Source organism: Arvicola amphibius, chromosome 8 (assembly GCF_903992535.2).
Source record: "Arvicola amphibius chromosome 8, mArvAmp1.2, whole genome shotgun sequence".
In the NCBI taxonomy this organism is placed as follows: Eukaryota; Metazoa; Chordata; class Mammalia; order Rodentia; family Cricetidae; genus Arvicola; species Arvicola amphibius.
Window position 1 is genome coordinate 85,289,479 of NC_052054.1, and position 27,408 is coordinate 85,316,886.

Consider the following 27,408-nt stretch of genomic DNA (forward strand, 5'->3'; position numbering starts at 1 on the left):
TTAGGTACTGGTGTCTAGCAATCAATGTTTCAGTCATCAATTTTCAATGATCAATCAAGCAACCGAGACCTCCTACAGAGTGCCGGCAAGGGCTGGAAACCCCGAGAAGACCTGGAGCCGCTCGGCTACCCAGCTAGCACGAGGGGGAGGGTGGGCTCCGGCCGGGAACCGCAGCGGCCGCCTGGGGCGGGGGCGGGGCCGGCCGCGGACGTCACTTCCGGTGTACACAGCCGGTCCGGGCGGTGCGCTGGGAGCCGGGGCGCGTCGCAGGTGAGGTACGGGCTCCGGTGGGCGCGGGTCTGCGGGGGTTGACTGTGGGCGGCAGGCGACGGGTCGCCATAGCGGCTGGCATAGAGGCGACCTCGGGAAGCTCTGCTTTCCTCGGCGCCGTCCCTCACTCGTCTGCTGTGGAGGACGCCGGGCTCGGCGGGCGCTGGCAGAGTGGACGGAAGCCCGGAGGGGCCTCTCCGCGCGCGCCCGGGACTGAGACCCTTGGGTGCGCGTCGTCTCTGAAGGACGCCTGCCTCTGCCTTGGGCCGCCGCGGGGGATCTGCTCCCGGAAGCTCGCTGCGCGGTGCGCGAAGGGCTGGCGGCCTGTGGGCGACCTGGGTCCACAGGCACGGGCGGGCGCCGCTGCCCTCAGGCCGCCCCGCGACTGCCCGGCCGTCCTCGCGCCCCTTCTTGGCTCCCCTCTGAGCCCGTGGGTGCGGCGGGGGTCGGGAGGGCCAAGGCTGGGCTAGGGCTAGGAAGGACCCACGCCCGCGGGGCGAGCGCAGGGGTCAGGGGTGTGTCTTCCTGCCCCGCGTGGAGCAAGGGAAAAAAAGCACGCCTGCTTGGCATGATAAGAATTTTGTTTATACTTTAACCAAATTTGCCTGGGAAACGCTCAGCCTGGGGAGCCCCCAATTTGGTCCGTGCCCTTCCTCACCCACTGCCATTATGAAAGCGATTCATTCTTCTGTCCTTGTAAAAACATTCTCGGCAGCACGCTAGTGTCAGGGGAGAAAATGACCACGGCCCCACAACCTAGGACAAGGTGACAACCACTGCTAAGATTTTGGTGACATCAGTCAATGGATATATAATATATATATATATATATATATTATATATATACACACACACACGTATGTTTTATATGTATGTGTGTGTCATTTTGTATGTTTGTTGTATGTAGACTATCGGGTACCATAATTTATCCAAGCCTTGATGACTATTTGTTTTCCTCTTCGTCACAAGATAAATACTTATGCCAAAAAAGATTTATCTGATTTTTGTCTTCTTGGGATAAATTTACAAATGGGGGTCATAGGTAACATTCCGTTTTTCTCCTTGTTGATATATTTGGAAATCTCAAATCCAGTATTGTAGAAAATTCCGTCTATGTTTGCTTTTCATAATTTCCTAAAATTTTTTAATCTTTTTGTTTGTTTTTATTTACTCATTTACTTATTTGAGATAGGGTCTCACTGTGTAGACCAGGCTGGTCCTAAACTCACAGAGATCTCTCTACTTCTGCTTCTCAAGTACTGGAATTAGAACCATAGGCTAACAGGCCCTGCCTTTTTGTTTTTATTTTTATTTTAAGATCTATTTCCCAAGTGGCAGGGTAGTCATCCAGTAACCGTAATAAACTTTAACTTCCTCAACAAGTCTTATTTTAGGCTTAAAGTTCTAAGAATGTATTTGCAAAAGGCTACTTATAGATTTGATTTGGTATGTGTTTGGATGTTTTTATGTGCCTTGAAAATAATACATTTTTTTCTTTTTGCAATCTTAAAAAAATGTCTCCTTTACAAGTTCAGGGAATACTTTACATTTGGTGTAACTATGATATCTATACTTAGGAAATACAGTAAAAGGTTTCGTTGATGTTCCATTTGCTCTCTGGCTGACATGATAACGGACCCCATATGAAGAGTGCAGGTTTGTTGTGGCAAGTTTTCAGCCTGGCATTTGAGATTCTAATCTTCCTCTATTTTTGCACACGAATACGTAGGTTAGCATTGGAGACCAAGATAGAAAAGTTCTCAGATTCCCTTGGCAAGCCTAGATTTTTTTTCCATCTAAAATTATCTCTGGATTTTTGGAAGACAGCATGCGTTAAGCATCCTTTAAAAAAACAAAAAACAAAATCCTAAATACTTTGTTGAGAACTTCAAGTCCCCTACACCAGGAGCTGTGTGTCTCCTAGATATTCCACATTCCAGGGACGTCACTATTGAGCTAGGAGGCTAGAACATCCCATGGGTTGTGTGTCCACTATGTCCCTTCTCCTGTGAGACTGTCCTTAGTGGAAAATAATGCTTTTCCTAGACGGACAAAGAATGTTGGTTAGAACAAGGAATTGCTTTGTTTGGAGTGGGAAGAGCACATTGCTGGGTCCTCTCAGTCAGTATTAATTCAAAAAGAGCCTGAAGTGTTGAGTTGTGCTTTAAATGTTTTTCTGATACTGTCCATGTGAGGGTTTCTTGGTTGACCCTGTCAGTCACTGCGTGCTCTTTCTCCCGTTTCATTTTGTTTAGTTGTATTTCCTCTCTGCCGTGCTTTAGGATCCAACTTAGGACTTTGAGATTTTACTTACTTTGTTTTACATGTATGGGTGTTTTGCCTAAATGTGTGGCTGTACCATGGGTGTACAGTGCCCACTGAAGCCAGAAGAGGGCTTCCAGTCCTCTGGGTCTGAAATTACAGGTGGTTGTGAGCTGCCATGTGGGTGATGAGAATTAAACCCAGGTCTTTGCAAGAACAACCAGTGCCCGTAATTTGAGCCATTTTTCATCCCCTGATCTCAAAGTTTGAACATGCTCCGCGTGCACTATACCATTGCTGCCTCCTCAGATCTTGTGACTGTAAATGTTTGGTGTGGGCAGTCATTCCTGTTGTTATGAATCAGCCTTGCTCTTGGCTGGCCACTTCAGAATAGTGGTATCCATTTTCTTACCTTGTCTTTACTGCTCCACTTTGTCTTGCCTGTCTGGTGCCACTTTCTGAGGCCTAATCTCATACTTCTTCCCTCCCCTTAATACATGTTCCTCCACTTGTAGTGATATTTCATTTGTATTTTAATAAATAAATAATAAATTAATAAATCTTTCCTGAAGGTCAGTGTTAAGCAGCCACAATAGTTAACCATAGAGGCCAGGCAGCGGTAGCACATACTTTTAATCTCAGCAGTTACCCTAGTTAACCATAGAGGCTCGGAGGTGGTGGTGCACACCTTTAATCCCAGCACTAGAGTACTATAAGGCAGAATGAAATAGGAACGTTTTCTCTTTCAGTCTGAAGATTTCAAAGAGGTCAGAGCTCTCTAGTGATTTGACTGTTCTTGCTTTTCTGGTCTTCAGGTTGAACCCCAATATGTATCTCTGGGTTTTTATTATTCGTGCTGTTTGGTGTCCAACGAGGGGCTTGAACCTATGACCCTGAGATTAAGAGTCTCATGCTCTATTGACTGAGCTAGCTGGCTTGGCCTGTGTGACTGACTAGTGTGGCTTCTTTGTACTGACCTTCAGGCAAGATTTATTTATTAAAATGCAAATGAAATATCATTATATCCATTCACATTCAGAAAAGACTTGGAAGTAGAGACCACTTTACTTCACTGTCCCTGGGTCCTTGGAATGACATCTCTACTCCTAGTTGGGCTTGGCTTCTCTCTCTCTCTCTCTCTCTCTCTCTCTCTCTCTCTCTCTCTCTCTCTCTCTCTCTCTCTCTCTTGCTGTGTGTGTGTATTTGTGTATGTGTGCTTCTGCTTTTGTTTTTTGGAGATAGAGTCTTGTTGTGTACCCAAGCTACCCTCCAGTTTGAGAGATCCTCCTGCTTCAGTCTCCCAAGTGCTGGGACTATAAGGCATGTGACTTCATACCTGGCTTCAATTCTGGTTTCTTCTGTTAATTCTTTATTTCCTTCTAAATGACCACTAGACATGAAGTCCTTCATCACTTCTAGGGTGAATCTAATGTTCTTACTAGTTGACATCCCACAGTCTCATCTTCCTTAGTGACTTAGGTCACTCTTGTGATTTGCATTCTTCCCTACACCTTTGTGGTTTTTATTTTGTTTTGAGACAGGGTTTTTCTTATGTAGCGCTGGCTGTCCTGGAACTCACTGTGTAGACCAGGCGGGCCTCAAACTCACAGAGCTCTGCCTGCTTTGCCCTCCTAAGTACTGGAGTTAAAGGCATGTTCCACTACACCTTGCCTCTCTTACACCTTAATTTAGATTTTGTATCTTTTTTCTTAGGGACTGCTCTAGTTCTACTCTGGTTAGGAAGAAAGTAACTCAGCGACCTTAGCTAGTTCACAGTCCCCTACAGTATGGGCTATTGTTTTATTGGGAAATCAGAATATAGAGCTAAGAAACAGCCTGGAGAAGACAGAACAGCCGTTGCTCTGAAGTGTCTAAAGTACCTAGAAGGGAGACACCAAAAAACTGCCAGATTTCTGGAATAGTGCCTGGTTTATTTTTATTTTTTTCTGTTAATTTATTTTTATGTTCATTAGTGGTTTACCTGCATGTAAGTCTGTGTGAGGGTGTCAGAAACCCTGGAACTGGAGTTACAGACAGGTATGAGTTGCCATGTGGGTGCTGGGAGTTGAACCCAGGTCCTCTGGCAGACCACTGATGATTGAGCCATCTCTCCAGCCCCAAGAATCTTGCCTATTTTGTTCATTGCATTTATCGCCAGGGTTTAGAACACATGGTTCTGGAAACAATTAAGATTTGTTGAATAAATGACCATCAGATAATTAAATTAAAAATACACATTTGATATCTATAGAAAAGATACACGCTTTAGCCAAGAGACATTTTGTAAATAGAGTTAGACAAATTTCAGGGAAAACTTTAAATTCAACCCAAACTGACCCAGCTATAACCCCAAGGAAGGCATGTTTGGAATGTGTTTGTGGCCAGAAAGCTTAAACTTAAATTGTATTCCCCAAGAAAGTCTGTGTTTCTGGCAGAGGTTTGGGATGGTGTCTGTGGAAGTTCGGTACTAGCTTAAGTGGTGTGAGGGTTCTCTGTCTGGACTCCTGACCAAGAGTGCTACATAACCCCTGCAGTATCAAAGACAGGGGCCACCTTCCTTATACCCTGCATAGTTTCATCTGGAAATTTCTTGCCAAAGAGAGGTGGTCAGAGCTCTATCTAGAGTGCTGTAGTAGATTCTGGTCTTGGGACGCTGTATGCTGTATCTGTAGAATGGGGAGAGTATGGCACGTTTTAGTGTTGCCGTGAGGACTTTGAGTCTGGTAAAATTCCAGCGAGGGCTAGCTCTTTGGGTATGTGTGCACTTAGTAATTGGCCTCCAGGTTAATGCATCAGTTATCTTTGAACCTAGCTAGTGCCTCTGAAACTATTCCTTGGCCTCACTGAGACTGTGGGAAGTGATGACAGACAGGCTCTTCCCAAACTGCTCAGGCAGGAAAGCCAACCTTGAAGGTGTCAAAGGGAAACTTCCTGAAGACGGTTGAGCTTAGCTGAATAGTGCGGGGAGAGGAGAGTTTGACTCCAGTTGCATTGAGAGAGCAGAGGATGCTTAGGCGGGTGATGACGTGAATGAAGGTGTAGAGGTAAGGCAGCCTGCCGTGCATGATTAATAGTGCTCTCTGCACTACTGTGGGCTCCCTGCTAGTCGGGTCTAACACTAAGTGTTTGGTGTCTGTTCCTTTGTGTAGTCTTCACAGCCCTGTGATACATTCAGAACTGACATGTTCAGTGTCTGTCACCTCCAGTTAGCCTACAAACTGCTCCAAGGGTACTTCTAAATGTCTTTGTACATTTACGAGCTTTTGGTGGATGCCGTTCCCAGTGGAGTCTACACCCTCCCCAAATCTTCTATTTCGTGAGACCTCTTTGGTTAAGGTGGAAAATAGGTACAACTTAGAGTGAGGGTTAGCCGAGGGTGTGTACAGCATCACAGTGAGGGCCCTGACTGTGATTCTCAGTATCCTCAAACCAAAAATTAAATCCTCCATAAGAGCAAATTGCAGGACAGTGTACTTATGTGTCTGTTTGAGTTAGAGAAAGAAATAAATCCTGAGTGCAGGAAAAAAAAGCTGGGGGCAGGTAATAGAAAAGAATTGGTTGCCTTTGGGCTAAGGCTCCAGAAAAAAAACTCAGGTTGTTAAGTAATCCAGTCTTCTGCCTCAGCCTCCTGAGTGCTTGCATTACAAGTATGTGTCTACACTGGGTCAAAAACTGTCTCAAACGTGAAATGTATCCTCATCTCGTTTTCAGGAAGAACTAAGTTTGACTTATCCACTTAGGTATAATTCTTAGATAGATGCCTTCCCCCCCCCCTTTTTTTCTGAGGTTAATTTTGAACAGGTTCTGTAGTACAACCCCCTCCCCCCTTCCTTTCCTTTTATCTCTTTCTTTCTTTGGTTTTTGAGACAGGGTTTCACTGTGTAGTCGTAGCTATCCTGGAACTCACTCTGTAGACCAGGCTGACTTCAAACTCATAGTGATCCACCTGCAACCCGAGTGCTGGGATTAAAGGCGTGCGCCACTACTGCCCAGCTCCGACAGTACTTTTAATTTTCTAATGCAAACAGTAAATGTTTAACTACCCTAACATTAAAATAATAATAATAATGATTTTGAGATAGGGTTTTGCTGAGTAGCCCAAGCTAGCATCAAACTCAAGATCCTCTTGCCTTAGTCTCCCAAGTCCTGGGATTTCTAGTGTATGCCCCATGCCTTACCTGATTTCACACTGTTTTTGGTATCATTTTATATGCCATGCTTTTTTTCTGTCTATTATTTTGAATTTAAAATGAATACATTTTAAAACAGATGTCTGTGCATACCCAGTCATGTACAGAGGGAGCAAAGAGCAAGTGCTAGCCAGTCTGCAGTCTCCACACCACCTACTAGTCATTAGCCTCTCAGTCGCTCAGCTCTCTTCTCTTTTGAAGAGATCAGTTTGAAAATAGGAGCGGTAATGATGTCTAGAGTTACAGTGTGGTTTTTCTTCTTCTCTTTGAGATGTGGTCCAAACCGGCTGTTGGCCTCACACCACAGCAGTTCTCATGCCCCAGCTTCTAGGTGCAAGCCGCCACACTAAGCTTACAGTGAGGCTCTACTGTGTTACTATAAAGCCCTTAGAGCAGATCCTGGCAGGAATGTGTGTTTGTGATTGTGCACTACAGTAAAGTGAACATGTGGCGCCGGGCGGTGGTGGCGCACGCCTTTAATCCCAGCACTCGGGAGGCAGAGGCAGGTGGATCTCTGAGTTCGAGGCCAGCCTGGTCTACAAGAGCTAGTTCCAGGACAGGCTCTAGAAACTACAGGGAAACCCTGTCTCAAAAAAAAAAAAAAAAAAAAAAGTGAACATGTGGCTTATATCCATCGTGGTGTTGGCAGTTCAGTTCCTAGCACCCACATGGCAGCTCACAACTATCTGTAACTCCAGTTCCAGGGGACCTAACACCACCCATGAGAAAACATCAGTGCACATTAAAAAAATAAGAAAAAAGAAGTAGTATATATATTTTTTTGGTGACAGTATCTGGCTGTGTAGCCTGACTAGCCTGGAGCTCTTTATTTTCTCCTTTGCCTCTGTAGTGCTGGGATTTGAGTATGTGTCGTCCCCCCCCCCCACCTCGGCTTACCGCAGGTCTTGTTCCAAGGGTGATGTGTGTCCCAGACAACCTGACACAAAGGATTGAGAAACTGGAAAGAGATTAGAGGGATCTGTAATTGGGTTATTTTGGTGTTTGTATGCCATTGATATAAAATAATAGAATGTTACACTGTCTCTGTCTTTGAACTCATGTCTAGTTTAGGCAATAAACCTCTTAATGCAATAAAGGGATCTTGGAAGATCCCTTCCAAGTTGGTTCTTGTAGTTCATGCTGCCATTTGTTTGCTTATCTTTTTGGGACAGGGTCTCACTATGTATTCCTGGCTATTGCCATTTGTTTTCTTGACAAAAGCCTGTGTACTTCCTGTGAGTTTTAAGATTCATCTCTTGAGCCAGGCAATGGTGGTGCACACATTTAACACCAGCACTCAGGAGACAGAGACAGGCGGCTCTTTGAGTTTGAGGCCAGATTAGTCTACAGAGCGAGGTCCAGGAAGGCTGAGGCTATACTAAGAAACCCTGACTCAAAAATAAATAAATAAATAAATAAATAAATAAATAAATAAATAAATAAATGAGGGAGAGAAAGAAAAGAAAAAAATTCATCCCTTGATGTGGCTTTCCTTTTTAAATTCTTTATTACATTTGAAAGTTTGTTTGTGTATATGTGTGTAGGCATGAGTGCCATGGCATACATGTGGATATCAGAGGGTAATTTGTGGGAACTGGATTTTGGCTTCTACTTTGTGGGTCATGGGATGGAAATTGGATCATCAGGCTTGGTAGCAAGCAGCTTTACCCACTGACCCATTGAACCATACACTGGCCCTACTTTTAAACCTTTCTCTTTCTTTTTTTGGGGGGGGGGAGGGGATACTAGGTCAGGGTCTCACTATGTGTATCTCTGGCATTCCTGGAACTCACTGTTTAGACCAAGCTGCCCTGGAACTCACAGAGCTCTGGTAGCAATGGGAAGTTTTGAATATAGAATTAGAGCTAGATACTACCACAAAAGCAATCACATTTTCTTAATAAAAATGACTTGGGAATTAGATACTAATGAGATTCAGTTATGGTTAAGGAACCTGGGAAGAGCTCAGTCTTCTCTACCCTGTCACCCTTGTCCCAGAGGCTGAGGAACACTGGCCTGGCTCCCAGACTCACATGTCCTGGGCTTCAGTGATCTAGGCCAGGAGAGGGGAAAGTGGGCCCTCTCAACAGCTCCCGAGGACTTGAGCTGCCCCTGAGTCTCAAGGGAGGGAGAATGCTATGCGTAAGTAACGTTGTCCTGTGCTTTGTAATTTGAGGTGATAGTGCCCCTTCCTCTCTGTGTCCACCACCTCCTGTAGCGCAGGGCTGAAGTGGCAGGGGTGATGCCCTGAGAAGTGGGAAGAGCTATGACCTCCTTTTGCTTGCTTGCTTGCTTGCTTTATTTATTTATTTATTTATTTATTTATTAGCAGTTCTCCAACTTTATTTGAGATTCAGTAGGTTAGTTCTCATCCACATTGACTGTCTGTAGATTTTTGAATGTGGTAACAGGCACGTAAGTTACCAATGTGTAGTTTGTTTGGTGAGTCCTCATCCTCATTACGTTTTCTGGACAAACGTACCCGGATACGGTATGGAACATTCCTTATTCCTTTGGCCCAGATGGCTTTATTGAGCCTGGTATCAATCCGCACATCTGGAGTCCCCATCTCCTTCATGGCAAATTTCCGGATTTCTTTGAGTGCCCTAGGAGCACGCTTCTTGAAGCCCACGCCATGGATGCGCTTGTGAATGTTGATGGTGTATTCTCGGGTCACCACCTCGTTGATGGCAGAACGGCCCTTCTTCTTCTCGCCACCCTTCTTTGCGGGAACCATTCTGCCGGGCCCAAGCTGGAAAAGCCCTTTTGCTTTATCTTGAGCATACCAGGTGGCACTTTTAGTTTGTTGCCTGAGCTCTGAGAGTTGGGGTCCACAGCTGCAGGAAGGTAGGCACTGTTTTTGTATGCTGTTAACTTCAGTGGTGATTGGGGTCAATTTGACCAGAATGAGGAATCTCTATGCTAGCTCAAGGCCTTGTGAAGAGTGGCTGTTTCCATTTCCTGAGGCTGGAGATGTGCTAAGTCTTGTGCTCCATGGAGTTTAGCTTTGCCATTCTACTAAGGAAACAGGCGCACAAGGTTTCAGCTGACTTGCTTAAGGTCATAGTCACTAAGTGCCTGTCCTTTGGCAGATATTTGCTGAGCAGAAGTTCACATCTAGGTGAATCAGGCGGCCCAGGCCAGAGCAATAGCTACTGCATTTTGGCAGCACGTGGCTTTCATGAAGTTTGTTTGTATTGGAACATCTTTCACCTAGCAGCAGTAAGGGCCTTACTAGCCCATTGAACTAGGAAGCACTTCTGTATCCCTGATGTTTGGAGCAGAGCTATGTATACCTCAAGACCTCAGTAGTTGAAAATGTGAAGGCTATGGCTTGGGAAAGTAGCAGAGTAGGAAGCCAGCATGAGCCTTCCCTGGATAGGGAGCCCTTGGTGAGGAGATTATCATAGAGTTTCTACATTTCTGGCCTTTGGATGTAACTCAGTGCAAGAATGTTTGCTTAACATGGCCAGAACACTGAGTTTGATACCCATCATACACAGACACACAGATACACACAGTGTTCCACATTTCTGATGGTGTGATCTGCTGAAATGTATATGGGAAAACAGGCTTCCAATTTTGTCTCTCACTTGCTGGTCTTCTTGACAGATGGTAGGACTTGCAGGGTATATAAAATTAGAGTCAGCGTTCCCAGCTTGGAGGAGAGAGACACCATAGTTATCAATTAGCAAAAATCATTCATGGGTACCTTGCATTTTTGTTTGTTTGATTTTTTTTTTTTGTTTTGTTTTGGGTTTTGAGACTAGAGCCTTACTGTATATAGCCCAAGTTACTCTTAAATTCTCTATTTCTCTTTTGAGTTTTTATTTATTTATTTAGGGATAGGATATCTCTTTGTAGTCCTGGAACTCACTCTGTAGATCAGACTGGCCTGAAACTCACAGAGAGTGCTGAGATTATGGGTATGTATTACTGTCTGTGCCCATCCTAAACTAACTCAGTTTCTCTCTCTCTCTCTCTCTCTCTCTCTCTCTCTCTCTCTCTCTCTCTCTCTCTCTCTCTCTCTCTCTCTCGACAGGGTTTCTCTTTGTAGCAGGCTGTCCTGGAACTCACTCTGTGGACTAGGCTGGCCTCAAACTCAGAGATCTACCTGTCTCTGCCTCTTAAGTGTTGGGATTAAACCAATCCAACCTAAACCCTTGCTCTTCCTCCCCAGTTAGAGACTTGTGATACCAGGTCTGACCAGAAATTACCTTAAATTTGAAATGAATCTAAATTTACATAATACTCCTTTATAGTAAGAAAGGTAATTTCTAATTTTTATTTTGACATATACTACTGAGTAGCAGTGTAGAAGTTTAAGTTTCTTAAAATAATGTTCTGTTTTCAAAGATTTATTTTGGGTATAGAAATGTCTTATATACATGTATGTATGTACAGTATGTGCATGCATGTGGAGGTCAGAAGAGGATGTTAGATCCTTTGGAACTAGAGTTATAGACAGTTGTTAGCTGCCACGTGGATGCTGGGAATGGAACCCAAGTCCTCTGGAAGAACAGCCAGTGCTCTTAACTGCTGAGCCATCTCTCCAGCCTCTTAAATAGTTTTCTAAAGGACACAATAATAAGTTTGTACTAGTTCAACTTGTTTTGCAAATTTTCAAGCTATTTTTTCTTTTTTCAGACAGTGTCTTCCTTTGCTCAGCTTGGCCTAGAACTGCCTGTGCTCTGGCCTCAGTTTTCAGAGCGCTGGGTTACATGTGCATGCCATCTTACCTGACTTGAAAATTGTTTTGATGTGATAGTTGAGAAATACCTATTTGATTTTTTTCCATCATGACAGCAGTCCCTGAAATTTGTGGAGCCTCTGAACGAGTAAATATGTTTTTGTATACTCATGAGGTCACTGATGGCTGGCAGCCCCTGAAGAGTTTCAGGCTAGGTGCTAGTTACCTGAACAGACTTAGGTGACATCTGAGGATTGGGACTTCAAGCTCCACCCGAGCCTCTGGGACAGGAGGAGGATTGAGTGAATGATCATCAGCGGCTGGGGTTTCATGTCCTGCCTGAGTCATGAGGCCTCCGCATCTGCCAAGGCTCAGAGCTTCTGGAGGTTTCTAGAGGGTGGCACGCCTGGAGAGAGCATCGCATCTCTTCATTCAGTCCTTTGTGAGATCCTTTACAATAAACTGGTCAATGTGAGTAAATCGTTTCCGTAAGTCCTGTGAGGTACGCTAGAACGTCAACCAAACTCAAGGAAAGGGTTGGGGTAATCTCAAATCCCGGGTGTGATGGCACAAGCCTGTAATGTCAACACTTAGAAGATGAAGGAGGAGTATTGTGAGTTTAAGACCAGCTATGTGAAGAACCTGGAGTTTTGATAGAAGCAGATAGTCACTTGGGACAGAGATGTCAGATAGATAATTATCCATAGGATGGATATCCAGATAGATCATTATCTACTTATCTAGATAGATAATTAGAGCCACCTCTTCAGCCCCAGTTAAGACCGTCTTAGTTTATAAATGAAAACTTGATCTTATGCGAGCAAACATTTTAGAACTGTAAGAGCCAGCTTTCCCAGATGTGGTAGTAAACTCCTGTGGCCCTGCACTCAGGAGGCTAAGGCAGGACTTCCCCCCCGCCCAGCATTGTCAATCTTTGTTGATGTTATAGTTCAATGTTTGTAGACAGAACTCTCCCCAAGAGTCTGCTCTTGATTCTGAGGTTGGTCTTGAACTCATGATCCTAGTGCCTGTGCTTCCCAAGTGGTGAGATGTCAGGCTTGTGCTGTAATGCCCAGTTCTGCTTTTCAGGGTCTGTGTTGTGATCTTTGGTTTGCAGTGTTTCTGTGGTAAAGTTACTTTGTAAGTTTCAGCACTTTGCTCAGTGGTACCAAGTTCTGAGAGGTTATAGCTGTGTAAAAAGAGTAAACATTTTAAATACAGAGTAAAGTAAGTCCTTCAGTCACTAGGAAATTAGAGTAATGACTAGGTCTGTCTGCAGCAGGATCAAGGAATAATTGTATCTTTTTTGTTACTGCTACTAAATAGACATTATTTGTGTTAATGTGAATATGTGCTGATTATCGCCTGTCTCATTTACTTTTTCACTATTGATGTAGTAGCTGCTTAAAAAAAAAAATCCAGAACAGCTGGGTGGTGGTGGTGGTGCACACCTTTAATCCCAGCGCTGGGGAAGCAGAGGTAGAAGTATCTCCATGAGTTCGAGGCCAACCTGGTCTACAGAGAGAATTCTAGGACAGTCTCCAAAGCTACACAGAAACCCTGTCTCCAAAAACCAAAACCAAACCACAACAACAACAACAACAAAAAACTACCACCACCACCACCAACAACAAAAAGACTGATTTTTTTCTCCCATGTTAAAAAAAAACACAAACAAGACTAGAACACAGTGATTTTTTTAAGATTTTTTTATTCATATGTAAGTATGGTTGTATGTATATGTGCCTGTGTTTGTTTACGTGCACCATGCACATGCAGGTGCCCTTTGGGAACCAGAGGGTATCGGATTCTCTCAAACTGGAGTTAGTTGGGTGCTGCCTCATTTGGGTGCTGGAGATCAAACTGAGTCCTCTTTGACCATTCACTCCCATCCATTTCTCTAGCCCCACTAACGCTCAATTTAAACAAAATTAAGCTTATCCCTCAAAGTGACCATTTAACACATTTGGCTTATCTTTTTGTTTTTTTAAACCTCTGTTATTTTAGAGTAAATCCCAACTATGTTGACTTGGTGGTTAGAGCAGTTTTTCTTTTCTTTTTTTTTTTTTAAATATTTATTTATTATGTATACAATATTCTGTCTGTGTGTATGTCTGCAGGCCAGAAGAGGGCACCAGACCTCATTACAGATGGTTGTGAGCCACCATGTGGTTGCTGGGAATTGAACTCAGGACCTTTGGAAGAGCAGGCAATGCTCTTAACCTCTGAGCCATCTCTCCAGCCCTAGAGCAGTTTTTCTTCTTCTTAAATGAAATGATCCGTTGTTTGTAGATCACCAGATATAAAATGCTGTAGAACCACTACTTTGCTTTGGTTTTGTGGAAAAATGCCTTGTTTTGTGGTAAAGTTTATAGAGCAACTATCAGCTCAGAGGCAGTCCCCATCCCGTGTTGATAGCTGCTTGAGAGCAGGACCTGCGTGTCTCTTTTGTTCATGTCTGTGTGACTGGGCAGATTCTGTAAGTCGGTCTTCTAGAAGAGCATCAAGCACTTTTAACTACTGAGCCATCTCTCCAGCCCTTCTGTCATTTCTATCTAGAAGAAGAACTTAATCATGACTGCCCGAGACTTTTCCATGAACTGAATGTGTGCTGATAGGATTCACATTTCAGCAGTCCGTGTGAGTCTTTGAATTACATGCTTTACATTCATTTCCATGTAATAGCTGGCATCCGGCTTTGTCCAGTTTTTTGGTTAAGAGGCTGCCTCTCTTGCACAGAAAATGGTATGGGCTTGCCGGACACAGAAGAGTCATTTCCTTTCCTCTGGCCTTGGCTCGCCCTGCCTGCCTTTCAGTGATTTGTGTTCAGGAAACTGGGCCATGATTACTTTTGTTTCTACTTTGTGAACTTCCTCCCCCACTTCCTATTTTTACTGGCCTTGCACAGGAAATGAGGCCGCTCCTCGCTGGCTGATGCTGTGCACTGATTTGAGGTGGCAGAGGATGAAGCCTTAGAGTCTGAGGCGTGCAGTACTTTCCACCTTTGGGCCTCCTTCCTCTGGGAGTCACGGGGACATTGTGATAGGGTTGAGGTGATGTCATGTCCTACTTAGGCCTGGGGTTTGGGAAAGATTGCTGTTCAGTCTTCTGATGCCTTTATTTAGCCTGAACAGCATAGGTAGGTGTTCTGGCTTGGAGCACCAGGGGTCAGTTGAAGGGATGGGTCTGCTGCAGGTAAGAATGGGACTGGAGTTAGGGGAGGTAGCACAGTGGGGAAAGGACATGCATGAAGTCCTCAGTTAGGATCCCCACACTTGTGTGGAAAAGCATTTGGGGCCAGGGGGTATATGGACAGACTCCTGGTGCTCACAAACCAGTCCGTGTAGCGGAGTTAGTGAGTACAAGGGCTTTGAGAGACTGTCAGAAGATGCCCAGAGTTGACCTCTGACCTCTACAAACGTGTACATACAAGCGTAGATCTTGGAGTGTGGATTCTGAGTTCTTGAAGTGGCCTTGCTGGCAGGTAGAAAGTAGACTGAGAAACCCTGGCCAGTATTAGGATCTATAGCCAGAGCCTTGATCTCTGGGGCTCCCCTTCTTGGAACTGATAAAATTGTTTTTTAAACCACTAAATTAGAGCATTTACCCATCATCTCTTTTCCAATGATACCTCTTGGTGTCTTAGGAGCTTGTGGCTTATTCAAGTTTGTAGCATTTGTGCAGAAATAGTAACTTTATTGGTCTTGTTTTGAGACAGTACTGTGGTATGTAGCTCAGACTATCCATGAACTGTCATGATCCTCCTGCCTCAGCCCTCTGAATGTAGAGATTGCAGACTACCACATGGAGGCAAGAAATAATTCCATAATACATTTGGTAACTTGAAAGTGCTTGAAGCATTTGTTGATCAGGTTTCTCAGTAGTAGTACTGTTGGCATGTTGGAGTGGATACAGAGAGGGCTGCTCTGTATCTTAGAGGATGTTTAGCAGGATCTCTGGATTGCTCATGGGAGGCTTTCCATCAATGCATGTGCCTTGGACTGGGACACAGCTTAGAGATAGCATGCAGGAGGCTAGCCCTCCCTCCTTTTCTCTGACTTTCCTCTTCTTTTCTCCTTCCTTTCCAGTCTCCTTGGTCTTGCCTAGGATTCCCTCAAACTTACCATCCTTTTGCTGCTACCTCCCAAGTGATTTTTGGATATCTTCTGTGTATGTGTGTGTGCATATGAAGAATGTGTATGAGTGTGTATTGGCCATGGGTGTGTGCAGGTGCCCATAAACATTTTGTGTATGTATGTGGGGACCAAAAGCCAACCTTAGGTATTGCTTTTCAAGAGTCCTTTACCCTGGGCCTGTTTTAGTTTTTGAGACAGTCTCTGTCTGGGACCTGGTATTTGAGGATTAGCCTATTCTGGCTGACTGGCGAGCCCCAGGAACTCCCCTGTGTCTGCTTCCCCAGCATTGGGATTGTAACCATGCACTCCGTCCACTTTTCATGTGGGCACTGGAAAATTAAACTCTAGTCTTTGCTTTCATGGCAAGTACTTGACTTACTAAACTAGCTGCTCAGCCCTTGATTCTTGAATGTCTTGAGTGAACCCTGTGCCTTTGAGATAGCAGGGACAAACTGGGAGATGGCTAGTTCTGATAAACTGTGTTTTAGGGCAGTAATGCTAATGTAGAACACAACATGGCCTTTAACTCAGTCTTTATTGAAACTGCTTCCAAGACTTCCCAAGAAATGTGAGCATAAGCCCAGAGAGCCTTCCAGATGCTGGGAGGGAACATGTAGACTGGTTGTTTTAGGAGATCGCGGTCCCGATGAAAAACTCAGCCAACTGTTGTGACAGGGAAGATGGGTCATAAAAGAAGTAGATGGTTTTAGGTGAGGGAGGAGGGTGTGGGATGCTTGGGAAGGGCAGTGGAACACAGTCTTCCCAGGGAGGTTAGGATGGTGTTTGAGCACTTGAGGTGACTGCAGAGGCAACAGAGAACAGTCAGGGTGTGGGAGGACAGCTAAGAGGACATGTCAGAGAGTTTTACCTTTAGATGTGCTCATAGGAGCCAAGAGAGCTGGGATCTAAGAAGGGACAGATTAAGGACTGAATCTTCTATGACATTCTTTCTTGTCTGGTTGGATATTTTAAATTTATGATTATTGAGAGGAAAATTCTTCAAAGTATTTTTTCTGGAGCTCATTTCTAAATATGGTTTGTGTCAGTCTGAACTAAAAACATGGAAATTGCTGGGCTTTGGACTTCATCGACAATGACTTAACTACTCCACCTGAAGAATTTCCTGCAGTGTCTCCATATTATCCAGGGGAGATGTTTGGGTTTTGCTCTTGGGAATTGGACATTTTGGTGTACTTACAAATTATTTTCTCTCTTTCAGAGGAACTGTCTGTGGTAGTGGTTCTCAACCTGTGGGTTGTGACTCCTTTGAGGGTCTTATATCAGATATCCTGCATACCAAATACTTATATTACTATTCATTACAATAGCAAAATTACAGTTATGAAGTAGCAGCAAAATAATTTTGAGGTTGGAGTCACCACAACATGAGAATCACAGCATTAGGAAGGTTGAGACCACTGGTCTGTGGCCTCATTATCTTAGTAGTTATAACAAGTTTATTGAAGTTCAATTTGTGTCTACGGCCATACCACCCTGAACGCGCCTGATCTCATTTGAAGTTCAATTTGCATACCATATATTTCATTCATCATTTATAATTAAATTTTAGAATATTTTTGAAGCCAGGCATGGTAGAACAAACCTGTATTTCCAGCACCAGGGAGGCTGAGAGAGGAGGATCAATTTTTCATCATTCCACAGAAAATCACTTCTCTTCTACCTGACCTGATCCTCTCCCTTGCCCTGCATCGTTACATACTTATCAATCTATTGTTTCAGTGAATTACCTAAGATGGATATTTTGTGATCGTGTACTATGTGTACGTGCATTCAAGTGTATGTAATGGCATCCAGAACTCAATGTTGGGTGCATCTTTCTCAAATACTCATTGTATTTTTTTTTCTAGAGAGGGTTTTTCTGTGTAACCCTGTCTGTCCTAGAACTCAACTCTAGATCAGGCTGACCTTGAACTCAGATCCACCTGCCTCTGCCTCCCAAGTGAGTGCTGGGGTTAAAGTTGTGTGCCACCATTGCCTGGATATCTCTTTATTTTTTTTTAAAGATTAAAAAAAATATGTTGTGTGTATGGGTGTTTTGCCTGCATGTATTGTATGTACACCACATGCATGCCTGGTGCCCAAAGGGGTCAGAAGAGGGCATCATATCCGTGGAGTTGTGGACGGTTGTGAACTATTGTGAGGGTGCTGGGAATCAAGCCTGGGTCCCTTGCAGGTGCAGTGAGTGCTCTTAATTATAATTACTGAGCCATCTTTTCAGCTCCCTTTCAACATTTTATTTTTTTAAGGCTGAGTAATTTTCTACTGTTTGGTTGTGCCACATTTGCTTATCTGTTTGTCAGTTGATAAGATGGTTGACTTTGCAATTTTTGGTTGTTAGAAATACCTTGAATATTTATGTGCTGTTTTTGCTGTAAACGTGCTTTTCATTTCTCTTGGTATGTACACAGGAGTAGAGTGCCATGTGACAGCACTGTGTTTAACTATTTAAGGAAGTGTCAGATGGTTTTCCAGAGTCTGCACTATTTTCCTTTCCTGCAAGCAGTGTATGAAGATTCTGGTCTCTCTCTCTACGTCCTTTCCAGCATTTGCTACTGTCTGTCATTTTCCTTATTGCCGGGCTACTGGTTATGAAGTGGTATTTTGTGGGTTTGATTTGTTTTTTCCTCACAGTGAGTGATTCTAAGCATCCTTTCATATGCTTTATGCATGACACTGGAGAGTTCATCTATATGTGAGCCTCAGTTTGGGAACTGTAAAGAAATGAGTGTGTATTTGACTTCAGAGACAATGGGCTTAGTTTAAGTGTACATACATGTGTGTGTAAACAGAAAGAGGCCATGAGCAGATTTGTGAATGGTAGATCATGGGCCTTCCAGAGAAACAGCTGACATTCTCTAGCCATATTAAGCCTGGGCTTGGGTGTGGGGGTTCTCTAATGGTCCTGAAATCTGGCTATGCCTTTGGAGATGGAAACCTTCATCTCTGCCTGCCTTCTCCGCAGTACTGGAGTGATGGTGATAATGGACCCCGGGGCCTCACATAAACCAGGCAGTGTTCCCACTGCGTTTCCAGACTGCATCACCCATTTTTTTCCTTAATGCATTTATTTATTTATCTGTTTGTTTATTTTTGGTTTTTTGAGGCAGGGCTTCTCTGCCTCCCAAGTCTTAGGATTAAAGGCATGTGCCACCATCGCCCACCTGGCTGCGCCCCATCTTAAAAGTTGCAGATATGCATCTGGTGCCAGGTTTCCTTCAGGTAGAGACATAGGAGCCAGTTTCGTGGATTTACAAAACTGTAACACTGGGAAACAATCAGTGACTCACGGATGTCAGGTTTCCAGATAGTCTGCCAGCTGACTTGTTGACTGTGGAGACCTGCCAGTCACAGAGCAGTGCTGTCCTTCGGCGCCAGCTTCTGAGGTGTGTGAAAGCAAATGAAGTGGCACCATAATTGCAAGGTGTCAGTCAGAAAAACCCTCGTTGTGGGTGAGGTGCCCTGTTTCTACAGGTGACCAGTGAAGGAGTGGCAACATCCCCGAGGAGTCACCAACTGTGTACACATGGCTAGAGAGTATTTGGTTGGCAGAAGCAGGTAGATCTTTGTGAGTTCAAGGCCAGCCTGGTCTACAGAGTGAGTTCTAGAACAGTTAGGGCTACACAGAGAGACTTTGCCTCGAAAAACAAACAAACAAAAGTTGGTAGAAAAGAATAAAAATGAAACTGAGGACCAAGCTGGTGAAAATTGTTGGGAGACAGCTGTTAGAATAGCTCCCCCAGGCTGTAAGGTCAGCCAGTGGTTGCTAGTGAGCGGTGGGACTGAAAAGACACAGGAAAGGCTACTTCACAGTTCATCTCTCATGTTCTCTCACTAGACAGATAGGCTTCATTAGATTTTGATTGACTATTTCAGACAGAAACACTTCATGGGAGATACTGTGTATTTTGTTTAACAACGAACATTTCCCACTTAAAATTTTTTTAGATTTGTCTCATTTTATGTATATGAAGGTATTTATTGCCTGCATGTATATGTCTTAGTACCACAAGCATGCTTGGTGCCTGCCGAGGCTAGAAGAGGGTGTTCAATCCCCTAAAACTGGAGTTACAGATGGTTGTGAGCTGGAAACCAAACCCAGGTCCTCTGTAAAAACAGCCAGTGCTCTTAATAGCTGAGCTATCTCTCCAATTCCTTCTGCTTTCTAGGAGGCTAGAATTAGTCTGTGGATTTGGGTATATTCAGGTTTGAGTCCATCATAAATTTCCTCCTCAAATTATCATCTTGTCATTTAGACAGTGACTGATGAGCATTGGCTAGATCCGCTGTTTCACCACAGTTGCAAAAAGTTGGTTTTCTTAGTATTTTATACATACTGGCTAGATTTGTTATTTTCTTAAGAGATTTATTTTATTTATTATGTAAACAGTGTTCTGTCTGCATGTATGCCTGCACAACAGAAGAGGGCACCAGATCTCATTATGGATAGTTGTGAGCCACCATGTGGTTGCTGGGAATTGAATTTAGGACTTCTGGAAGAGTAGTCAGTGCTTTTAACCCCTGAGCCGTCTCTCTAGTCCCTAGATTTGTTATTTATTTATTTACTTATTATTTGTTTTTTTGAGCAGGGTTTCTCTGTAGCTATGGTGCCTGTCCTGGACCAGGCTGCCCTCGAACTCACAGAGATCCGCCTGCCTCTGCCTCCCAAGTACTGGGATTAAAGGCGTGTGCCACCACCGCCTGGCTTGTTATTTTTTATTTTTAGATTTATTTATTTATTATGTATACAGTGTTCTGGCATGTAACACTCCAGAAGAATGAACCAAATCTCATTACAGGTGGTTGCGAGCCACCATGTGGTTGCTGGGAATTGAACTCTAGACCTTTGGAAGAGCAGCCAGTGCTCTTAACCTCTGAGCCATCTCTCCAGCCCATGAGCCATCTTTCCAGCCCCTGGCTTGTTATTTTTAAACTTTTAAACTTTAAACATTTTATTATTGTGTGTTTATATGGTGAATGTGTACATACGAATGCCATAGCACACGTGGGAGTTAGTTCTCTTTTTCTACTTTAGGACTCAGGGGTCAAACTCACGTTATCAGACCTGAACAGCAAATGCCTTTGCTCACCGAGTCATCTCATTTTCCCTGTTTATGTATTATTTCGCAAGGCAAAAATGTTTGGAGAATTGGAGAAAGGATTGGATTTAATTAATACATATTGTATGCATGCATTGAAATGTCACACTGAGTGGGATTAATATGTATAATTGCTATGTGCCAATAAGAATTATGTGAGTGCTTTTTTCATTGATGTACTGAATTTTTGTTGTTGTTATAGGAATCTTTTTATTTAAATGTAAAATTTAAAGTGTGTGTTTGCATGTAGGTAGGTGTATATATGGAGAGGTCAGAGAACAACTTTTGGGAATAGGTTTCCTCCTTGTATCTTTTCTGTTTGTTTGAGACAGGGTCTCTCTCAAACAGCCCTTGCTGTTCTGTAGCTCACTGAGTAGACCAGGCTGGTCTTGAACTCAAAGTGATCACTTCTTCTCCTCCTTCTCTTTCTTCCTCCTCCTTTTCCCTTCTTCTTCCTCCTTGTTCTCCTTCTTCCTCTTCCTCCTTCCTTCTCCTTCCTTCTTCTTCCTCCTTCTTTTTCTTCTTCTTTCCTCCTCCTCCATCTTCTTCCTCAAATGTATATATGTGTGCCTGTGTGGATGTGGGTGGCTGTGCATGCCTATGGAGTGGAGCACACCAGTTAATCTAGAATGGATGGGATCCCCTGAGGAGCCTTCTGTTATAAGCTTGAGTTGCTGTGCATGGGACTTTGACACAGGCTCTGAGGAATGAACTCAGGTCCTCATACTTGCAAGACAAGCACTATAACAATTGAGCCACCCTCGTTCTAGAATTAGCCAATTTTTTGTTTTGTTTTGTTTTTTGGCACAGAGTTTCTTTGTGTAGTCTTGGCTGTCCTGGAACTCACACTGTATACCAGGCTGGCCTTGAACTCACAGAGTATCATTTGCTTCTGCCTCCTGAGTGCTGGGATTAAAGGTTTGCACTATGACCGCCAGGCAAGACTGATATTTTCAATTCAAATGAATGAAAGGATTTTTATTTGATTTTATATTTGCCAACAGTAAAACTAGAAAGGTACGGTCAAATTGTCAGGAGCATAATCCTCCCCTGTTCTTCCTCTTGGAGGGCAGATAGAAAATGATGATTGTAACTTGCATCATTTGCTGATTAGCATTTCCGTGTAACCAGGACCTGACAACATCTGGCTGCTCCTGTCTGATTCTCTGAAAGAAAAAAGAAGAAGAAAAAGAGAAAAAGAAAGAGGTACAGTCAGACATGAGATAACAAAAGCTGCTGTGATAGTTCATATGTCTAATTCTAGCATTTGGGAGGATGAGCACCATGAGTTTGAGACCAGCCTGGACTACATAGTGAGTTCTAGGCCAGTCTTATAGAGTGAGAACCTGTCTCAAACCACCACTACCACCACCACCAACAACAACAGCAACAACAAAAAACAGCTGGACATGGTGCTTCTCGCCTATAATACCAGAATTTAGGAGGACAGTGCAGGAGGATCACTGTAAATTTGAAGTCAGCCAGGGCTACATAGTAAGACCCTATCTCAAGGGTGAAAAGGAAAACATAAAACAAAGAAAACATGGTGTAATTAATTCTATACCATTAAATATTTTTGAATTACGGAGCTGGGGAGATTGCTTAGTGATAAAGTACTTGCTGTGTAAATGTGAGAACTTGGGTTTGGATTTCCAGCACCCACATAGAAGACAGGTAAGATGGTATGTACCTGCAGTCTAATTGCTGGGGGCAGAGACAAGAGATTTCTCTGACTTACTGGAGAGTCTGACTGACTGTATGCTCCAGACTCAGAGAAGGGTCACATCTTTCTATAAAAAGAACACATTTTAGGGCTGGAGAGATGGCTCAGCGGTTAAGAGCATTGCCTGCTCTTCCAAAGGTCTTGAGTTCAATTCCCAGCAACCACATGGTGGCTCACAACCATCTGTAATGAGGTCTGGTGTCCTCTTCTGGCCTTCAGGGATACACACAGACAGAATATTGTATGCATAATAAATAAATAATTAAAAAAAAGAAAAAAGAACACATTTTAGGTGGAAAGAAACGTGGCTTGCATTCTTGCTTTTGTTTCTCTGTGTACCTTATACATAGCATTTTCATTGGTTTTGGGCTTTTTGTTTTGTTTTGTTTTGTTTTTTGTTTTTGTTTTCATTTGACTACATGCCCAGCCTCAATACTTTTCAAAAATGTGTATATATTATATATAATAGGAAGGTGGCTCAGTGTACCAGTAAGATCATATCCTGTGTAAGCATAGAAACATGAGTTCAGATCCCAGAATATATGTAAAAGGCTAGGTGTGGGTACATGTGTGTTGTGTCTGTAAGGGCAGAGACAGGAAAATTTCAAGGCTTGTTGACTACCAGCCTAGCTACAGGCTCAGTGAGACCATGTTTCAAAAGAATGTATACAACACAGACACGCCACACTCACACGCATGTATATATGTTTCTTTCTATACCTTACTCCTCTATCACTTCTTCCTGTCTTCACCACGGCAGCCATTCGTTCTTACTTCCTAGTTCTCAACTTTTGAATAGCATACCTTTCAGAAACTTTTCAGGTGTTTTCCTCTTCTCTTTTTTTGTTCATTCATTTATTTATTATTACTAAATTATTTGAATCAGTGTCTTGCTGTGTAGCTTACATTAGCTTCAAACTCACTTATAGCACAGACCTTGCTTTGTACTCAGGATCCTCCTGCCTCAGCCACATAAGTTCTAGGCTTCAGGTGTGCTTTGCCAACCACAGTTATTTTTGTAGGGTCTAAAATACATATTTCTTGGCAGGAGAGTATAGTTTTGTTGCTCTACTTGAGGAGAGGAATGCTTGCCTAGCATGCTCAAAGCTCTGGGTTCAAGTCTCAAGACCACATAAATCTAGGCATGGTGAGTGTCACATGGTTATAATGCGGCCTCTGATCCCAGCATTTAAGTGGTGGCTATAGGAGGATCAGAAGGAAAAGTGCCCTCAGCTATAGAGTGAGGTGTTTTGGGGATCTTGTGTGTTTTTGTTTTTTCAAGACAGAGTTTCTTTGTGTAGCCCTGGCTGTCCTGGAACTTGATCTGTAGACCAGGCTGGCCTCGAACTCACAGACATCCACCTGCCTCTGCCTCCTGAGTGCTGGGATTAAAGGCGTGTGCCAACATTGCTGGCATTATATAGTGAGTTTGAAGCCAGCCCTGGGCTGCATAAGACCCTGTGCACAGAATAAAATAAGGTTTATATTTTAAAGAACTGATCTTTTCATCTTTGTTTGTTTGTTTGTTTGTTTTTTGGGTTTTTTTTTTTTTTTGAAAAGCTCTCACTATGAAGCCCAGTTTGGTCTCAAATTCACCAAGATCGTCTTACTTCTGCCCTCCTGAGTTCTGGGATTAGTAGCATGTGCTACCACACCTGGTTTAGTGTCCTTTGATATCATTTTGGTTTGTCTTCATTATCGGGTGGTTATTAATAAAGAACTCTGGGCAGGCAAGATTACTTAGCAAGCAACCATGTAGTAGAAGAAGAGAAACAACTCCTCCAAGTTGCCCTTTGACCTCCATACACTCACTGTGGCATGTCTCTTTCTCTCTCTTATACACACACACACACGCACGCTCACACGCACGCTCGCACGCACGCGCGCGCACACACACACAAGAAATGTAATACGAACTTATTTGTTGGGCTGAGGTGTAACTTGGTGGTAGAGCATTTGTCTAGCCCTAGCATACGCTTTAGCCCTTGGTGCCATCCCTAAACCAACCAACCAACCAAACAAACAAACAAACCTGCATATATGAAGGTAATTAGCAGAAGGTTCCTCTTTCTGGCAGTCCTGTCCTTTGTGGGAACTGGCTGACTCAGTGGTCAAGTGGGAAGTATAGAGGCAATGAAGCTGATCACATTGTTTCCCACCCCTAATCTCTGTAGCTGCCCACTCTGAGCTGGGCACTTACCCAGCTCCAGGAAGCATTGCTCACCTCATTGTACCTCCTTGGCTCTATGGAATCTAGGAAGTGGCCAGCTCTGCTGTGCTGTATCTTAGAATACAATGCATTTCCTGAGCTCTCTTTCCTCTCAGCAGTGGCTTACATTTAAACAGACCTTCCTGTTAGGCTGATTCTCTTGTGAAGAGCTTTATCACTGTGCTCCAGAGATTGGGGGAATGCTGAGGGGAGCTGATGTGCTTCTGTCCTCCGTGAATCTCCTTTGTGTTCTTCTATTGCCTACAACAGAGCCGCTTACAACTCTGCTTTCTCTGTTGCCTGAATGACCGAAATGGGATGAAAATTATTCTCTGGCTGAGACTAAGGATGTAGCGTGTAGATCGGTGATTTTTAGAGTGCTTGCCCACCAGGGTGAGATCTGGATTTGATCCCGAACCCCGCCCCCATACACACACTGTATTCACAAATCAGAGCAATCAAATTTTAGTCAAACAGGAATTTTAATGAATTCATTCAGGGATTCATTTCTCTTTGTTTACTGTATTTAAGTAGAAATTAGTGTTCATGAAACTTGTGATACTTTCCATCCTAGGGTAGTAGGTTTCTGTTTGGTTTAGGCATTGGGTAACTTAACAAAGCCTTTCTTGTTTGTCAGTACTGTTTTTCCAGACAAGCAGAGATAATGAAGCCTGCTTACCTTCTCTTGACTTGTGTAATATCATCAAACATTAATACTTAGTATGTGTCAGATATTATTCTGTTTTTGATATCTGTAGACTGTTTTATATATTTATGTACATAAGTAGATGTGTATTCTGTTTTTGATATGTATAGACATGCGGAACCAGGACCTCATCCAGACGGTCAGACCTACAAGGCCATGCTTAACTAACCTCAGTACTGCTGACTTAAGTGGCCCCTAGAGGGAAGTGTGCTTCTACCACTTTCCTGAGCAAATAGCACTTCGAATTTTCCTTCTGGAGGCCCAAGGATGCTCTTATGCTGGCTCTCCCACCTAGTTTTAAGAATGTTTTCTGTTGTTTGAAATAGAATTTGTTGGTTAGTTTTGAGAAATGGATGTTGTAAATGATGTAATTGGGTGTGAGTTGGTTAAATCTGTTGAGAACTTTGCAGGTTGCTGTGCTGTTGGATAGGTGTCATTCAGCCTACTGGTTTTCTGCTGTTTGAGAATTGTAAGCAGCATTAGGATTTATGAGTATGTTACTGGATGGCCTCACTGACTTGAGCAGCCTTTCACAGTGCATATCTGTGTCCACACTGCATGTGACTTCTTACGTTGTGAATGTTTTCCTGGTGATGTTTCTTTTAAGAAGGTATGAAAGAAAAATGTCCTTTTAATGGACTGAGCAGTTTAACTCTTAGGAAGATAAATGTGGAAGAAATGATTTGCAAAACACTCACGGAGAATTTTATTTTTTAAAAAAATATGAAAGTATAGGGCCTGAAAAATGACTCCATGGTTAAGAGCACTGGTTGCTCTTACAGAGGACCTGGATTCAATTCCTAGCATCCACATAGTGTCTTATAACTATCCATAACTCTAGTTCCAGTGATATGCAGCCCTCCTGTGACATCCATATACATCAGGTACACAGAACATATATGTACATGAGGCACACAAAATAAATAAATCTTAAACATTTAAAAATTATCAAAGTAATATACTTAGATGCTGGTGTTCACGTGTGTATGTGTGTGTGTGTGTGTGTGTGTGCACTCATTTTAAAACATGTATCTTTTACTTTATTATTTTATGGGTATGGGTGCATGCTTGCACATCTGTGTACCACTGTGCTGGTCAAGAAATCTGACTGCATTAATATAATAGTCACAACTCTCACTACCCACAATCTCAGAATTTCATTATGGTTTTTAATCTGTGTGCTAATTTAGAAGCATGTTATTTATGAAGTTTAGAGGAATTGTAGTGTGATTTTTATTCTTTTTCTTTCAGTCCTTGGGATCAAATCTAAAGCCTTGGGTGTGTTAGGCAAGAGATGAGGCGGGGCGCTTGCTTGGTAGCCCAGATTGGCATTGTCTTCAGGCAGCCTGAAAGGAACTGTCCAGAGCCAAGAATACAAAAGTCATGGACTGAATATTAATTTCCACACAAAATTTATATGCTGAAACCAGTTTCCAACATAAGGCCATTTAGAGGCAAACACTGACAGGTAACTGATTAGTCATGAGCGTAAAGTCCTCTTGAGTGGATTAATGCATTTCACATTAGTCAGTGGAATATTAGTTTGAGGGGTTTGTTTTTAGTGCTAGAGATTGACCCCCAAGGCCTTGTGTATGATAAACACGCAATCTACCACTGAATTATATCCCATCCGAATAAGGTATCTTTAGACTGAAACAAGGTTGTGGATTGATTTTTGATGGAAGTGTTTTGATTTCTTGCTCTAGGAAGCACTGCTCTGTCAGTCACATAGGGGCAGGGGCTCAGGGTTTTCTGGCTGGTGACATTATCTAATAACCATGAGGAATGAGAGGGCACCTCTGTGCCACTTGTTTCACTCCCTGCTGGGAGTTTGCCTTTAGATGTTTTGATCATAGTGTATCCTAAGTGTGGTTCTTAGTTTATCTTCCTAGACTGCCTTTGTCCTCTTGGATGTGTAATTTTATTTTCACACATTTGTGAGCTTCTTAGGCCTCAGATAGTCTTTGTTCTGTTCATACTAGTATGCTTGAAGGTGTCCGGTAGGTTTCTGAGAGCTGAGTCTTTCCTGTTTTTTCTCCTTTCTATTCCTTGGTAAACCTGGTTTCAGATTTACTGCTTCCTGTTCAGATCTGCTGTTGAGCCAC

The 27,408-nt window shown here is 43.2% G+C and overlaps 1 protein-coding gene, 1 non-coding gene and 1 pseudogene across 3 annotated transcripts in view; 2 read left to right on the forward strand and 1 right to left on the reverse strand.

Annotated features, from left to right (window-relative positions):
* The first annotated feature begins 210 nt into the window (after positions 1 to 210).
* Positions 211 to 27,408, forward strand: part of Garre1 (granule associated Rac and RHOG effector 1) — a 78,921-nt gene continuing 51,723 nt past the window's right edge. Inside the window, exon 1 of one of the 2 annotated variants that reach the window (XM_038339721.1) lies at positions 211 to 275. The gene's annotated coding sequence lies outside the window, so the exon portion shown is untranslated. The remainder of the gene's footprint in view (positions 276 to 27,408) is intronic. The other variant, XM_038339720.1, reaches the window with a different exon arrangement.
* On the reverse strand, positions 9,084 to 9,460 carry LOC119820973 (annotated as a pseudogene).
* On the forward strand, positions 21,694 to 21,828 carry LOC119822058. Its single transcript, XR_005286665.1, has one exon. It is a non-coding gene; the product is annotated as a U8 small nucleolar RNA (small nucleolar RNA).